The sequence below is a fragment of the Triturus cristatus genome, chromosome 9 (assembly GCF_964204655.1).
Source record: "Triturus cristatus chromosome 9, aTriCri1.1, whole genome shotgun sequence".
In the NCBI taxonomy this organism is placed as follows: domain Eukaryota; kingdom Metazoa; phylum Chordata; class Amphibia; order Caudata; family Salamandridae; genus Triturus; species Triturus cristatus.
The window spans coordinates 1,203,671,672-1,203,684,125 of NC_140592.1; positions in this window are offsets into that span (position 1 = coordinate 1,203,671,672).

The window sequence follows — 12,454 nt, forward strand, 5'->3', positions numbered from 1 at the left end:
AGGTTGCGGTACGTGTGTGGCATGCGGCGAGTGCTGCGATGGGGTGGAGGGATCGCTTGACACGGGCGACGCCGTTGTATGCCTCCGGGCGGCTGGGTTGTTTGTGGAAAACGAAAGGCTTCGGGAAATGGAATATGATTGGTATATGTAAGGTGAGTGATCTTTGGGCGAAGGGGTCTTTCAAAACGTTTGAAATGCTTAAAACTGAATACAAATTAAATGATAGAGAGTACTTCCGGTATGCACAGGTCTACCATGCGCTGTGTTCAGTCTTTCCGGACGTTGCTGCTATCCCCGAATATTCCCCGCTGGAGGATAGAGTGTTGGATGGCTATGTGCCCGACAGCACTATTTCTCTGATCTACAAAAAACTTATTAATGATCGCGCGGACTTGCTGATCCGTCTGCGGGAGGCATGGACGGGCGACGGCTTGGAACTGGACGATGAGGACTGGGTATCGGCGGTGGCCTCCCCGAAAGAGGTGGCGATCCCGGCCCGCTTACGATTCGTACAGCTGAAGATCCTCCATAGAGTGTATGTCACGGGGCCCGGTTTGCTACGTATGGGTTACTCAAGGGATGGAATGTGTAAGCGTGGATGTGGCTTGTCGGGTACCTTTCTTCATATCCTATGGGAATGTTCGGAGGTTGTGCGATTTTGGAACGGTATCCACGCCGTAATGGAGGAGGTCACGCACGTTGCTCTGTTGCCAGAGGCTAGGAGGTGTTTGTTGAATGTCTGGGAACCGAATGACTATAATGTGGCACAGACGCAGTGGGTGACTTTGGGGTACATGGTGGCTAAGCGTAACATTGCACAGCTGTGGGGCTCCCCGAGGCCGCCCACGATCGCGGTATGGAAGGAAAATATGGACTGGTGTATGTTTAGGGAAAAGACGGTGTATGTGGCGAGAGGCAAGCCTGGGAAATGGACTAAGGTATGGGGTCCATGGAATTTATATCGTGGACATATCTGCACCCCGCCTCTGCCATTAGAGGTTAATATTGCTTTGTCCCCCTAGCCACACATTCTGCGGGATTGTGTGAGGTGTGTTTTATGCTTTGTCTTCCCATCGCCCCCCACTACCACTTCCTGTCAAGAACTGCTTCGGACACTGTACGTTGTCCCCCGTCCTGGGAAGCGCACGCTGCTATTTCGGACTCTCATTGCCTTGAGTGTGTTTTGTATTTAATAGAAAATGAAACTGTTTTTTTCCGATTGCTCTTGGCCTATGGCCACGGCCTGTTGCATGTGCTCACGAACTGCCGGGAGCTTCGCCTCTGGTTCATTTGAATGTGTGGCGTTGCATTGCGGGCCCTCGGGCTCTGTAGCGGCCGGCCTTGGTGGTTGTAGGCCCTTGTATGTATTTCATTGTGTAATAAAGGTTTCTTTAAAAAAAAATAAAAAAAAATATTGTCACGTCGAAATGGCAGTTTAAAACTGCACTAGGTGTTCTAAAGCACTACTTTAGTCTGTGGCACAATGAGTGCTGTAGGCACGATAGTGGCACTTAATTTACAGGTCCAGGGTATATGTAGTGCCATGTTTTAGGGACTTACAAGTAAATTAAATTTGCCAACCAGGTGTAGGCCAATTTTACCGTGTAAAAGCACACAAGGACTTCAGCACTGGTTAGCAGTGGTAAAGTGTAGAGTCCTAAAGCCATCAAAAACAAATTCCACAAAAGTAGTAGGGGTGAAGGCAAAAGGTTTGTGGGTGACCCTGCAGAGAGAGTCAGATCCAACAGTGTCTATAAAATCAAACACTTGCAAGCTATTTTAGGCAACAACATTACATTAATAAGATACCCAAAAACATGAGGGATAGTGAAACAGGTATGAGAAATAAAGCTAGAAAATTAGCCTGGAGTATAGGAAGTATCAGTGCTAAAGCCCTACCACGTACTAACTTGACCAGAAGTATGTTCAGAATCAGTAGTAAAGCATTTGTTAGCAGACATACCTTTGGATGGATATGCTGCAAATCATTTGAATTGTTCTTTAGTTAGTGTCTGATTGAGGGACCAGGGGACCAGAGTCCCTGAAGCAAGCCACAGTCCAGGCTCAGGTGGGCATAGAAGGGCTTGCCTTCGTTGCGCCGTTGGGATCTCTCGCATCCACAATAGATGCTAAGAACTAGCGCTAAATGCAACAGAGCACAAATAGCGAATAGCAGATCTCTAAGAGCCTGATTATGAGTTTGGTGGTGCGGCGGGTAGTCCACCCCTCCGCCGCACCGCCCAACCTGCGGTGAGGCCACCTAACACATTACGAGTTTTCTCATGTCTGGCGGGCTTTTTTTTGTGTTCCCACGGTGGTGCCTTTAAAAACAGGCACCAAAGTGGGACTGCCAAAAACAGTTCCTTCATGGCATGGACTCAAAAGTCATGTTGTGCCCCCCTGTATGCATCCACAAGGCGTGAGGCACAAGAGTTTCCTCTTCGCCAGGATTTAAAGGGTGAAGGAACCGCCATGGAAACCCTGGCAGAGTGGAAACTCGTGATATGCTTGGCGGGACCACAGCGGTCCTGCCAAGCATATTGCGGCCTCAGGACCACCGCACCACCTCCAGGGAATGTCTATTCCCTGGCAGCAGCAGCGGTCCTATAGTGGTCCCACTGCCCGAGTCGTAATCGGGCAGTCGAGAGACCACCCCCGCCGCACCCACGTGAGTCTATCGGTCCTCAGACCACCAGACAAATAATTGGGCCCTAAATATGCTCTTTGCTACCAGCATTTAGATCTATTTTGATAGTGCAAAATGCACTCATGTGTCCAAATGGACGTGAGAATGCATGTTGCGCTAAGAAATAGTGCTAAATGCAACAGAACATGAATAGCAAACACCAGCCAAATGTATTCTTGTGGTTCTTTCACCACGGACTGTGATTCGACCCGCGATGCGGCCTGCTTCTTCCTCGCAGGCCTTAATACAATCCGCCTCCCTCTAGTCTTCGGGCACGTCACGGTGCTTCGCGGTGGCCCGCTGCTGCCGTTTTGGCATCGCGGGTGCTTCCCTCAGCGCCTGCTCTCTTTCTGTATTGGCAGTAGCGGCTCGTATAGGGCGCGCTGCATGGCGGTGGGCGCAGGGTGGGGGGGCAGCAAACACTGACATAGGACGGTACAGAAGAAAGTAATTATTATGTTCCTACATTCCGTCGTACGTCGGCTGTTTAGCCTATATATTTCTTTCTACAATTCTTCTTGGGGCCATCTTGCCTTCCCATGAATCCATAGTCTTCTTCCCAGAAGGCCTTGTGAAGTATCTGCTCTACCAATTCAAGGTGGCGACCTTCCTATTCGCTCCACTAGCCTTTTCCTTATCCAAGATGGTGGTTACTTACTTCCTGTTTGGTCACTTCCTGTTTGATCAGTTCCTATTCATGGGTATTTAAAGGGCTGAATCCTTGATTTTCTTGGGTTGCAACACTCTTTGCTCCTGCTTATGTGTCCTCGCTCCTGATGGCATCCTGTGCTCCTCCCTGGTGTATCTGTGATTCCTGCTGGTGTACCTTGTTCCTGGATATAGTCTTCTATTCCTGTTTGAACTCCTTGCCTACTAATTCCTCCTTACTGGTAGCTTTTTTCCTTCCTTTTCATTCCTGGAGTCTTTACTCCCATCAGAAGTTTCCCAACGGGGTTTTTTCCTCCTGGGACTCCTTTTGCAAGGCATGGTCTGCTTTGGCCTTTTTACTAGTCTGCAGCACCGTGACTACTGGAAGGGATCGCCCTTACCTCGGACAGACCAGACCCCTCAAGAACCGAAGTCAAGGATCTCTCCAACATGCCAGAATCAGTAAGAACACTACAAGTCATGACAGAGGTATGATTATTTCCATCAAATTACTTTTATTTACACCAGCTGGAGTAAGTGCGTATTTATCAGTAATTCTGCATCAAAGAGTAATGCAGAATTACCAAAATTGCTCCTATTACTCCATGGGCTATATATTTTCTGCCAAGGTCTAGAAAACTCCCTCTGCTGTTGTCAGTTTGCTTCTGATCCAAACGGTGGTGTTCAGTTAACCCCTTCCATGCTGGGCGGATTCCCCTGCTGTGCTGATCTTTTCCTGCGCGGGCGTGGTCATGACGGAACGGTTCCGTCATGAGCACAGCTCAACCGACGCTCATGACGGAACCGTTCCGTCATGAGCGTCGAAGGGGTTAAACAGAATATGCTGCCAGGGGTGAACCTATCAACTCTGTATTAATGGCTTTCACTACATTACTGCATGAAGGGTGAGATTTGGAACCCATCTACCCCCACATGTAATGTACACTTCCGGACTAAAAAGAGTGGCATAGGCAGTGTATAAACAGCAATAATAAGGCTGTGGCCCCCTCAAGCCTCTGGGTCCTAGTGTCGCTGCCCCTGCTGCTCCAATGGAAGCTACGCCCCTGGAAAACTATTGCTTATACGTCTGTCCGGGCACTTTTCCACACAGCTGGAAATTTATGAGCTGCTGTGTGATCTCTATGTTTGAATTCCAGCCCATCGAAATGAGTATTCATAGGCATTGTAATTCCATTCATAAGTACTGTGGATTCAAGCCAGAATGGAGAGTATTGTAAATTATGTTTACTCTGCAAGCATTATAAGTAGGCTGTGCAATTAATAATGCATTAGTAATTTATGTGCAGAGGGCAGAGTTAGGGAGGGAGAAACATACAAATGGAGGGACATTGAGGCGACTGTGCAGATGCTGGTTAGTAACTGGCGAACGAAAATAATAGTTCCTATGTATAAAAGGTGTGAAAGTAGATGAAGGAATTATTTAGAAAATTAATGACTACTGAAACAGAATTTGTTAGGGCGAAACAAAATTTGTTGCCAAGTGTTAAAAAAATTCTTTATTAATCTGTAATATGGAGAGAGTGTTAGACTGTGGGGGCAGATTTATTAACAATTCATGCAGGGAAGTGCACAAAGCAAGTTATAGGCCTGTGTAAGCTGATGGGGAGAGAGCTGAAAAGCACCATATCCACTAAAATATGGCGCTCTCCTTCCACTAATGCACTTGCGGCTGCCTAGTGCCAACACAGGCATGGTGCAAGGGAGCCTGAGTTACAGACAGGATTGGTTTTGTGCAGGAAGGAATTCGTGCAAAAAACCAAAGGATTTAACCCAGATCTGTGACTGGGGATGAATGTTTGATTTGTTGAGCATTCCATCCATTATCTGTTGTTTTTGCAATTGTCACCATCAGTGGGAAGGGTATGCCCGATGTGAGCCCCGTGCTCTCTACACCACCAGATTTAAGCTAGCCTGGCTGATGATGGGTGATAACCCAAAACCGGTCTCATGATGCTTGTTTCTGGTCCAGGAAAAACCTGGCCTGGCAGTTCGGGCTGGACTGTTCCCATGGGGAGATGGGTCAAGACTGTGTGGCATGCAAACAAATGATGGACTTAACCCAGATCTGTGACAGGGGGTGAATGTTTGATTTGTTCTGCATTCCATCCATCATCTGTCCTTTTTGCAATTGTCACCCTAAGTGGCAGTGATATGCCCAGACATGGGTCCCATGCTCACTATGTCATCAGATTTAAGCAAGCCTGGCTGATTAGGGTTAATACCCAAAATCGGTCCCAAGAATCTTGTTTCTGGTTGAGGGAAGACCATGGCTGGCAGTTCGGGCACGACTGTTCCCATGGAGAGCAGGGTCAAGACTGATTTGCATATAGCTTGGTCTAAACTGGAATGATGTGGCATGCAAACAAATTAATGATTTAACCCAGATCTGTGACTGGGGGGTGTATTTTTGATTTATTCAGCACTCCGTCCACCATCTATTCTTTTTGCATTTGTCACAACTTCAGTGTCCCTCACATTCCCCCAGTATGGTTAGATTGGAGTGGGGAATAGTAAATGTGACCCCTTTTGTGCCCAACACCTTCCCCAGTATGGTTATACTGGAGTGAAAATAGTAAATACCACCGCTTTAGTGTCCAAAACCTTCCCCTAAGATGGTTAGATTGAATTGGGAACATTACATTTCACCCCTTTAGTGTCCAGTGCATTCCACAAATTTGACTTTGTTGAAGTGGGAATAGTAGATGTCACTTCTTTAGTGTTCCACACTTTTCCCCAATATAGTTAGATTGAAGTGGGCATAGTAAATGTTACCCCTATAGTGTCCAAACACCTTCTACAAATGTGTTTAGATTGGAGTGGAAAAAGTAAATGTCACTCTTTTAGAGTGTAACACTTTAAAAAAAATGAATTATGCTAGAGTGTGATTGTTAAATGTCAAAATTTTAGTCGGAAATACTTAATTTTAATAGTATTTCTATGTAGTAGACATTGTTTGTGTTTTTTTAGTATAGTTAGTGTTTAGATTTATAGTAAAAATAGCTTTCCTTCTGTTTGTAGGTAATAATTTCCTTAATGAATAGTTTTTTATTGAATAAAGATATGTCACACAATTTTCTCATTTTTTAAAGTTGTCAAAGTAAATTTATTGTATAATTTCAAATTTTTTAACATTTATATAGAATCATATCAAAATTAAGGGCCTTTTTATGATGTCGGCTGGACATACGTCCTGACCATAGGTCGGTGGTTCTGACTGCCGTATTTGGATTCGACCGCCTGATGGGCAGTCGGAAACAACAATTTCCCAATGGCAGCTTGTGCGGCGGACTGGAAAGGCTCGCAGCACAAGCTGCCATTGGGAAATGGATGTTTTTAAACATCTCTCCACTCGGTGCAGGGATATTTGGGCCCGGGGCCCTGCTAGAGGCCTACAAAGACACTTTCCGACAGCCTTTCAATGTCGGAAAGGCCGACATGAAAAGGCTCCCAGAAAGTGCCATCATAATCCCAACGGCGGAGCCGAGCCTGGCTCCGACGTTATTAAGGGATCATGGGAGCTTCCAAAGGTCTGACGCGCTCCTTGAGCCTGTCGGAAGCACTTCGGAATCCCCCCGCAGGTTTCACTCTGAAACCTATGATGTCGGGTGAAAAGCCCCCGACAGCTGGTTGGAGGCTTTCCACCTGACATCGTAATGAGGCCTAAAGATTTATATAAAGTTAAAAAAATAAACGTTTTTAATCATTTAATTTTTAAAGTAAATTATATTTAACTAGTATAGTAAGTTGCATATTTTCATCTTATATTTTCAATTTTTAAGCGGTTTTTTAACATTTATTACATTGTTTCATATATACATTATTTTAACATACCTTTTTTAGTACATATTAAATAATTGTATATATTTAATATTATTCAATTCATACTTTACATTTTTTCACACATTTTCTCATTTTTGTGCCCATTTATTTCTATGGGGAGATATTATTTTATCTAGTTTCACTGAGTGGCCATGTTTTGTTTTACCAGAAGCTTCAATTTTTTAATCCATTTGTGTTATTTCCAGTCTATTTTCCTAGAATCAGGTTGCGGTAAAGTGCTGTTTGTGGCTTGTTGGTATTTTTAGATGTATTAATAGTAGTGTTTCTCACTAGTTAGTAGTTTGGGTTTTCATACACTATTTTAGTAATGTAGTGTTATGTGATGTAAATTGTTTTGCGTGTGGATTTTCATACTTTATTGTATAGGTTTAGTCTACCAACATGCCCTAACGGCATTTGGAGTTTCTTTTTTTTGTTAAAGGAAATCAATTTTGGTTTATAATAAACTAGTGCTTTTGACTTTGAATTCTTTGAATTCTTTTTTGTCAGGTTTCCTGAAGTGTTTATTGTTTTTAACATTTTTCTGGGTTTTTATGGTTACTAGATTGCTTTGAGAGATTTCTATTGGATCCATTTAATTTTTGCATTTTATGGGGGCATTCTGGACAATATTTTTCCATTTTTTTTGGTCGATTACTATTTTTCACAACATGAATACAGAGGGAGTTATGCAGCTACAGAACACTAAGTTCTCCTTATTTCATTTGTTTTGGATGGGAAGTGAGATATTGTATTATTTGTGTAAATATTACGGCCCATATGTACGAAATTCTGAAATTGCGATTCCCAAATAGCGAACTTGGAGAAATCGCTGTTTGGGAATCAGAAAACAGAATGTATGTACTCTGTGATTTCCAAATAATGATTCTATTGGATTTGAAATCCCTATTAGGAAATCACAATTTTGGAAATCACAAAATTGCTATTTCCTAATAGGAAAATGTGCAAAATAGGAAAAGATGCATCGCTTTTTGTGCTGGTCTGCTGCCGTCATCTCTTACCCCGCAGGGGATGAGGGTCACTTGACACAACTGTATAATAACTAATTAACAAACCCTCAATTTCCAGACCAAGAACTGGATTAAACTAGTAGTAGCGCTTCTACCTATTACATCCTACATTTCTAGCTTGTTTCCAGTTAGTGCTAGTATCCCTCCTGATAATCCCTTGACTTCAACGGGCTGAGGTGGTATGCGGGTGTCATTTCTATCATCACTATGTAGGTGTTGTTTCTATTGTCATTGTCGGTGCTATCTCCTTCGTGTAGTATATGTATGTATCGCTCATCCAAAGAAGTTCTCCAAATGTGCCTTAACTCTGTTCACATGAGCACTTTAAGATATCCTCTAAGGTTATGGTGTTCAATTGGCCTATAGCTGTTACACAAACCCGACTTATCTAGCCATAAAGATCATGGTCTTTTTCAAGGAAGAGACCCTGCACCTAGATTATTAATCGGAAGATTAGTTGACGCTAATATTCCAATGTTGGGTATGCCACTTTTAATGGTCTACCTTATTGGTTACGCTCCTTTGCTTAAGTCCTAGCACCAACAAGTGCCTAACAGAAAGTAAATCCAGATTTTCTATGTCTGCTCGGATATTAAAGTATTCAAGGAACGTCAAATGACCATTTTGTTTGCTCAGATGATAGAATGCATTTTTCAGATTTACTTCAAAGTGAGTCTTACTACCAGAGGGTCTGTACAAAGCAGCAGTGGGCCTGGAAACTTCCTAACTCAGACATATTGTATAGGCCTGGCCTCAAAAGAACGGTATGTCGGTGAGAGACCTAAGTGTTGCACTAGTTCACTGCTAGAGCAATTGTTCCCCTTTTACCAGAGGGCCAAGTGATATGATGTATGGCATAATTCTTTGGCAACTTACTATGGGGCGTATTATGGGTTTGGAGGTCCAACCACTGTAGGACCGCCTACACCCCCATCAGCAGCCCACGGCACTGGCGGTCCAAAGAACGCCATGTTACGAGTTGACCACGGGGCTGGCGATGTGGAGGCAGGGATCTTGCAGCAGTGGTGAGTAGTTTTCAGAAATATATCAATGCCTGTGTGTGCATTTCGACTGCAGATATGTCATATGCTTACATATGCATGATATATGTGGAAAAATACCATATACCCATTACTGGGGTTCATCCCAATGGGTATACGGTTCCAAAATAATTCTCACTTAAAGACCGCCACAAACAGGGTTGCAATCCTCGGGATGAAGATCCTGGTGTGACGGTGGGGCCTGGAGAAAGGATCTACATCGGAATCTGCCCCTAAGAAGGAGAAAGGGGTGAAACGATACCCCAAATCCTTCTCCAACACCACCTTGAAGCAGGTGGTCGGACTCCTGTGGTCCGCTCGTGAAACAGGCAACTCATAATATGGATGATGGTGCAGCTCCCCTGTACCTTTCTATGGTGACTGCCTTTCTCCAACAGCAAACCTGGAGGTCGGCAGTCTGCTGATGGTCTCTACGATCCAGTAGCGGTCTTTGCAAAGATGATCAACCCAACTCGTAATACGGCGGTCAGACCGCTGAGCTCACAGCGCTCAGACCGCCATTGCCGATACAGCGGTCTACGGGACCTCCAAACTTGTAGTAAGACACCAAGGGGCCGATTCTGATCCTGGACTTTTATTTTACATACAAATCGGATCCGTATTTATTTCCATACAAATCATACAAGTCCCTTCCAACCCGTGTAGTACGATTCATACGGGAAAAATCCATACAGATCGGCCCGATCCTTACAAATCGGATCGGGAAAAGCTGTACGACACGGACTTGTAAGAAAGACCATACAATTTGTAAAAACGCTATACAACCCGTCAAGTACGATTCGTACCGGGTTGTCAGCATGCGATTTGTATGGAAAATGGCCTGTATACGGGGAACGACTCGTACCGGGCTACGAAGCGAACCCCTATACGCCTCGTACCCTGGTATGACTCGTTCTGGGGGTACGACTCGTACCGGGGTACAGGTCGTATAGGGGTATGTGGCATACAGGGGTCCCCCCACATGCGAGGCGTGTGTATGGAGCGTACCCCAACATCGCGCATGTACGCACCATACATACGCGATTTTGGGGTCCGCACCGTACATACGCACTTTTGGGGTACGGTGCGTACACAAGTGATTTTGGGGTACGGTGCTTGTACGGTGCGTACATGACCAGTACCCCTTCAGCGCGTATATACGCACCGTACCCCACTTTCCGTGTCATCAGTACGCACCGTACATACTCACCGTACCCCTGTATTCATGGGGCGTACGACGCGTACATGGGGGGTCCGTCTCGTACTGTTTTCGGGGCATACAATGTTTTCCCGGCACTTTTTGGCTCCTGTAAAAAAAGAGCCGTACGGAGTGCCGTTTGTACGAATCGTACTTGACGGGTTGTAAACTGCTGCCGGGAATACATGTGAACGTCGCGTACAGGGCAATCCGAATCGGAATCGCTTGTATATACGAGTTGTATGGTATTTTTTACAATTTGTATGGAGAGCGTCTATTTGTACGGATCGTACTTCCTAGGTTGTAGGGGAATCCATACAAGTACGAGTTGTATGGGGAAAACGCTCCATACCACGATTTGTACAGCGTTTTTCCAGGATCGGAATCGGCCCCTAAATGTTTTTATCCCTAAATGATGCTTAAACTACTAACAGAGCTGACTGTTTTTTTTCCAACACAGCATATAGATCCAATGCATCAGCTATTGTCGAGAGGGTGCTAATTAAGCATGCCATCACACCTTTAACAGTGGTTATCTTACCATGTTTTGTATATGGCTTTAGTACTCAGGCAGCCAACCCTTAATCAAGATCATTAAAATGTATTACTAAATTAAATTATTGCAACAGATCATAAACCTTCAAGAGCATCATGCCCCCTTTTGCAGACTGCTAACAGAGAATGTCTAAGTACATTTCAACAAGAAAGGCTAGAACTAGATTATAAGTGAGAGAGATCTACCACAAATGGAGAACAGCATCCCTGTCACCAGCTTATAGTGCTGGCAATTGTCACATTATCAGGTGGGGAGGTTGTGCAAGACTCCAATAACTGGGCATGATGCAGAGAAGTGAAGCAATATGTGTCACTTTATTGAGCAAATTTTCTCTATACTACTCATCTCCGACAGAGATAAAGGCATTTTGCTCAATATAATTGTTTTACAAAATGTCCATAATGTTAAAACTAGTAGACTCACTTTGTGACTTAAATGACATCGAGTTTGTTAAATCAGAAATGAATTGAAAGAGAAATAATGTGTCTGAAATAACCATATTCAATGATCTGTCATCTCCTTCCATGTCCCCTGGAGTGCTGGGATAGTACCAACCTCAAAATTAAGAGACATAGGTGTTACCCTTCCATTACGTATGCAATCTTATAGGCTGCAACCTTCTACTTTGAAATAGATTATTGAACAATTTGAGCTACATTTGTGATTTTATATTACTTCTAAGCTGTAGTCAAGTTTGGCAAGCCACAGTCAATTGTAGGTGTGCTAGTTGATATAAAGATAATATCAAAGCCGTGGTGGAGACTGACCCACTTTTGGGTGCCTTTTTATAGTTTTCACCTAGTTACCACCAGTTCAGAATCGATGGAAATTGCATTTCCTAGATATCCATATCACAACTAGTTGCAATTAGGAAATGCTATGTATATGCGGTTAAAGATTTGCAAAAGTTTGTTTTTAGTTTCTTGGTTGGTGACAGTTAAATTATTTATTTAAATATTTTATTATCTCAGTCTTCATTAATATTGGAGTTATATTTGATTTTTAGGCTGATGTAATAAAATATAATATTTATTATTTATTTTTAAAAATGATTCGTTATGGTGGTTTAGATTTTGTGAATATTTTTAGGACTTTGGTAGGTTAATATTTATTTTCTAATCAATCCCTTTGTTATTTTTCAACATTTTGACTTTACACTGTAGCATGTCGTACATTCTTTTGGTTAGTTTGCTGAGTGTAGGTTGGATTCTGCCTAGTGTGGATTGGAAGGCAATGTGGCATCCTTACATGGCGTTGTTTATTTTGACTTCCTGTACCAAGGTGATGGCATACACATTCAACCATGGTATTTGGAATTTGGGTTCATGTCTGTGTTCGGAGCGATCCAGTCAGTCTGCCAACCCAAGTTTCTTTAAAATAATACTGTAGGGGGCTTAGTGTGTCTTTATTTTGTTGATAGAAATGGCTTTCTATTAGTAAATTGTAGTGGTTGGC